The 5,709-nt window shown below is 46.5% G+C and overlaps 1 pseudogene; it reads left to right on the top strand.

Annotated features, from left to right (window-relative positions):
- Positions 1–395: 395 nt before the first annotated feature.
- LOC142443140 (thioredoxin pseudogene) lies at positions 396–735 on the top strand (annotated as a pseudogene).
- Positions 736–5,709: the final 4,974 nt, after the last annotated feature.

The raw sequence follows: 5,709 nt of genomic DNA, 5'->3' as shown, positions 1-5,709 counted from the left end.
GTTTATCTGTAAGCCTTTAAGACCTCAGACACTATCTCTTTTGATAGCTGGGGACCATCAGCTTTCTTCACCACATTTGCTTGTTCACCTGCTTTGGCTTCAGCAGTTGTGTCGGGAGGGTGAGCATCGCAGAGTTCTAATTTAATTAAAGAAATTATTCATGCATTGAGGGAGTGCTTGAGTAGAGGCCCAAGGCTGGAAAAATATCCTAAGGGAATTTGAGATTTTTTCATGCAACCCTCTGCCTCTCATAATAATTTGTATCTTGTAGATATTGTCTGATAATCATCAGCATGTATTCTCTATTAAGATATATATGTGAAGCTCAGTCCAGTGCCTTGTCCTGTTTTGTTCCTCTTGTGACCCCGGTCACTCAACAAAGCCCAGTGGTCAAAATGGTGAAGCAGAGTGATAGCAAGGAGGATTCTCAGGCTGCGCTGAACAGTGCTGGAGAGAAGCTTGGTGTGATTCACTTCTCAGCCTCATAGTGGGGGCCTTTCTGTCATTCCCTGTGTGCAAAGTCTGGCAATGCGGCCTGCCTTGAAGTTGATGAGGATGACTGCTAGGACGTCGCTTCTGAGTGCGAAGTCAAATGTATGCCAGCATTTCAGTTGTATAAAGGTGGGTGAATTTTCTGGTGCTAATAAGGAAAAACTTGAAGCTACCATGAATGAGTTAATTATGCTTCCTGAAAATGTAACTAGCCATCAGCTGTGTAAATCTTTTTGTATTTAAAAAAGGAACAATCAATTACCATCTGATTGTAAATGAAAATAAAATATTAATTCTACCCTTAAAAAAAACCAACATGATTATATATTTTCAACAAGATTCTGGAATGATTATTACTTTACTGCTTATTTAAAAAAGAAACACTCTAACATTTCAGTACTTATTGTACATACAGTCCCTGTACAAGAGAGGTTGTTGTTAGGTGTCACTAAGTTAGTTCCAAGTCATAGTGACCCTATTACCACAGGGAGAAACACTGGCTTGCCTTAAACCATCCTCATAATTGTTCTTATATTTGAGCCCGTTGTCTCACCTTTATCAATCTAAAAAGTTTCCTCTTGTTTGCTGCCCCTATACTTTGCCAAGCACCATGGTTGAAGTGATGTATCTCTTGTTTTTCCCTCCGGTTTGCAAGTACACAAAACTCTAAGGTTTTACTTATATGGAATAAGAAAATGCATTTAAAAGAATAAAGTCAGAGCTGTTGTGTGAATTCTGACTCATAGAACCATAGAGAGCAGAGTAACAGCTCCTTGGGCTTTTGTTTTTTACATTTTATAGAACATGTTTCATCTTTACCACAGCAAGTAGTGTCCTTATAGACAATAGTCCAAAACTAGACAGGTGATGTAGTGGTTGATTTTCTCAGTCTCAGACATGTAGAAGCACCATATGGAAGTTAAAATGTACTGGAGTATCCAAGAGCTGAAGAACATATTCAGTTTGTTTTGTATACAACTGTGTCGATATGGTAGAAGTGTATTGTTAATTGTTTTATGTGGCCCTGAGCACAGCTGTGAGATTCTGGTTGTAAGAGAATGACATCTTGACCCACTATCACAGTGACTCAGGTGTCACCTTTTACCATGTGGATACTCAATGTCACAGACAGGTTGGTGCTTTTACCTCAGTGCTGTATGGGGTATGTGACTTTGATCATACATCTGATAATAATCTAGCCGTTTGTCAGGATAAGAATCTGGTGGGTTCCCCCCCCCACTAAGACCTATATATTGCATTATTTCCAATTCATCTGAATTCATTCCTGTATGGTCAGTGTTATTAAGAACAAACTTTCAAATATGTTGGTGGGAATTTAAGAACTACTGTTTTTGATGTCTGCCACATCCATATTAATTTCTGCCACATCCGTATTTTCCTGAATAGCTATACTTAATGAAGTCTAAGTCCTGCCTGAATTTTCACTTATGTGTTTCCCAATCACACCCATGACTATGCTTCTCCTATTCTGGGTCACGCTGCAACAGGGCGGAAGTGGCGGTGTCCTAGCCGGAAGTGAGGGTCATAGCTCGGTAACTACTTGCTGTGCACGGAACCTACTTGCTGTGCACGGAGTATGGAGCCAGAGAAGCGCCTGCATCCTGAGCTCTGTGTAGTCAGCGCGTCCACGTTGGGGTTGCGTTGGTGACCAGTTGGGGTGACCCTGCTGCACACAGCAGCCTGGCTGGGGGCTGTCCGAGAGACTGGTCCCATCCCCCTGTTTGGGGATTAGTTGGGATTCCTTGTGAGAATCCCTGTTTGAGAAAGGGGGATCCCAGACTGGTTTGGGGCGTCAGTGTTCCCGATTAGTCGCTTTGCAGGTCTCTCCTAGCCCCCCTACATTGTCTCCATACAGCGGTGCCTCCTCCCCGAGACTCCTGGAACATCTTCAGCTCAAAGGTGAGCCCCGGGTCCCTTTCTTCTCTCGCTACGTATTCCTGAACGTTATTCAGGAAGCGAGTGGCTGCAGCTGGTGCACAGAACGTTAGGGCTTCCTCCTGAGGTTTGCCCAGTGTTGTCATCTGTGCAGTAACTTTCTCAAGGAGCGGGTTGGGGGGAGAACCCGGTCTGGAAACACCCTGGCTCCTTGCCAGCCAGTAGGGTGTCTGCGGCGAGTACACCCAGCCTTGAGGGTGTTGAAGTGATATTCCAGCACACCCACCGCGCATTGAGACATGATTGGCATTCCCAGGTTGCTGGGCTAATTCCTTCCAGGACTGGGGGCCTCAAGGGAGGTGACCCAGTTTGGTTGCTATCAGTCAACAGTCTGGAAGGTGGCAAGTGAAAGGAGAAAGAGATGGGCACAGCTGTACAAAGATGGGGTTCAGTGAGCAGGAACTCAGCCAAAGTGAAGGCTAGTCTTTCTTTGGGAAAGTGTATAGGTCTCCATAGAAGAGCAAGATCCCTCCAGTAAGGAAGATCTCCCGGTCCCACATCCAGTCTTTAAAAATTGTGCCTGTTGTTTCTTTAATTTTTACCAAACCGTTTGTTTGTGTTTAGCAGTAGAAAGAAGCTAGAGGAAAACGTTCCTCGTGGAGGACAGCCAGCTGGAGAGAAGGTTTCTTTAAGAGGAACAGGGGAAAATTGCCCTCAATAATTAATTGCTTTTCATGCAGAGAAAGTAGCCAGTAAAAGACATCCAGGCAGTTGAACTGGATCCATATTTCTGCAAATTTGTTAGTGTGGGGGAGTGTGGGAGCTGCTCCTGCTTATTGCCTACAGGGAAATTTCCGTTTCTGTTGCCTCTGAAGAAGTTTCTGGTAGCTTGTCCTATGTTTAGATGTATGCAGACTCCATTTTAACTGTGTATTCCCTCCTGGAGTAATTTTATCTCTATTTTAATAAAAATTCCCTGAGTGTGTTGCTTGGTTTGGGGGCTTCTTTTGGGTTTGGTTTTTGAATAAGCGGTTTTAGAAAAAGTTCCAGCTTTAACAAAGCCATGGCCCAGATCTGGGAGGCCATAGAGTTGCTCAAGGAAATCATCCAGGTGCAGCGTGGCTCTGCCAGTGAGAGACTGAGGGACTGGCCCTGGTGCCCCACACCACTCCCTGAATACGTGCTCACATGACAAGAGGCAGCACTCCCCTCCAAACTCACTGCCAGCGATTCTGACCCAGGGACCCTATGGACAGCGTAAAACTGCCTCTGAGGGTTTCCCAGACTGTAACTCTTCAAAGGAGTAGAAAGCTTCATCTTTTTCCAGCCAGTGGTTTCCAGCTGATGGCTCTTTGGTTAGAAGCCCAGCATGCAACCCACCAGACTACCAGGATGCCTGCTCTTTACTGTAGTCTTAATTCTCCACCTCCCAATCTAGCGGGTCTAGGAAAGCCAAGCCACATGGGAATCCCTACAGGCCCCTGGCCAGGGGGAAGTTCTGCTCCAGTCCCTGCCTGAGTCTGGAGGGTGATTCATGTACAGAGACATGCTCTTGTTCATTCCGTGAAGGTTCACACTGTACTTTCAAGATGCCAGCTCCTGTGTAGAGACCAAAGCCCTCCAACATGTCTGTGTAGGCTGACAGGTCCCTACAGTGAGAATTCTACAGCTACAGATCAAATTCTAGTCTTCTATTCATTAGCTGATTTCCTTGGGAAAGTCTTTGAGCCTCCTTGGGCCTCTAGTGGTTGGTCTTTAACGTGAGCCTGATGTTTGCATTGAGGGTTAAGTGACTCAGTGCAGGTCTGGCGTGCAGTCTGTGGCTGCTGCTGTGATCTGTGCTTCCGAGAGACCCAGAGGTGTGCACACACATCCTAATGATGCTGGGCTGAGTGGAAATCAAGGTCATGGGGTCCTACAGCTGAGGATGAAGGTGCAGGAACATTGCTGGGGCCTGTCCTCCCTTTCAAATGCCTCAGGGGCACAGGCATTTGAAAGGACAAGAAGAAGGAGCTGTACACAGGCCAGCCAGGTCCTGGTGCTAACCGGGCTCCAATAACTCATATCAGGCTTCCTGATGAGGAAAGAGAACCTTTGTAGGGAGTTGAGTGGAGCAGTGATGTGGTCAGGGCAATATTAGGTACGTCACTGGGGCTTCAGTGTGGAGCCTGGTAGAGGGACTTAGAAAAGGGTGCAGGTGTGGATGCAGCCAGATCAGGTAAGGGGTTGTTGGGATAGTTCAAGAATGTGGTGTGGCCACGGCCAAGGGAATGGAGTGGGGGCTGATGGGAGATACTGGGGCCATTTTGGGTTGGGGGCAGATGGTGGGAGGTGCTGGCAGGATTTGGTAGCATATAGGGTGAAAGAATGAAGCTGACACTCAACTTTGTGATGTGGGCATCGGAACAGATCGGACCGAGGGGACAGTTTTAGGGTTGGGAAGATGATGGAGTCCAGCTTGGAGACCAGGATGTGGATCAGGAGGCAGGATGTGGGCATCTTATGCAGGCATTTGTGTTGCTTACCTGAGCAAGGGCCCCAGGAATAGCTTGCTAAGTTGACTGGCTGGGTCTTTTCCCTCCATGTTGCAGCAAGCTTTCCCAAATGACGAAGCAGCCGGATTGCGACCTGGAGAAAATTGAGAACAAAGATCCTACCGTAGCCATGCTTCCCAATTACCTCTCATTCCTGCAAGGTGGGGCTGGCTGCAAGGGGGTGTGGATTTTTGGGGATAGGGAGTGTGGGGGGCCTTTGCTGGCTCCTGGGCAACTACAGGTGTTGGCAGCTCTGCTTTGAGTGAGCATGGGGCCTGGGGAACACTGGTCACCCCAGTGGACCATGTCATTCCAGCTTTCAGGAAGGCCTTGGTCCTGGTCAGGCAGGTGCAAGAACAGGCCAGCAAACAAATCAGCAGCAAAAATTAGCCCCAGCGATGACTGCAAATAAAATTGAAAATAATGGAAGTTTCCCACCAACTTCTTGAAGCCCCCTTGTATCTCCATCACACAACGTTTGCCTGTTTATTATTTCCAGGTTTTAGCCTATTGACAGCAATTACAAGAATCGGCTTGCAAGCTAACATTCCATGATCCATGTAGTTTTTCCATCACCCCTTCCCTCCACCCCCCACTTTCTCTATCCTGACCCTAGTAACTATTAATAAACTTTGATATCTAAACATTTGCCTTTTCTTGTCTTTTTATATACGTGAAGTCATACAATATGTGTCCTTTTGTGATTGGCTTGTTTCATTCAGCATGTCTTCAAGCTCTGCCCTTATTGTATCCAGATTTCATTTCTTCTACTGGCACAGCAGTACTT

The sequence above is a fragment of the Tenrec ecaudatus genome, chromosome 3, assembly GCF_050624435.1.
Source record: "Tenrec ecaudatus isolate mTenEca1 chromosome 3, mTenEca1.hap1, whole genome shotgun sequence".
NCBI lineage: Eukaryota > Metazoa > Chordata > Mammalia > Afrosoricida > Tenrecidae > Tenrec > Tenrec ecaudatus.
This window is presented reverse-complemented; position numbering and strand designations above follow the sequence as displayed.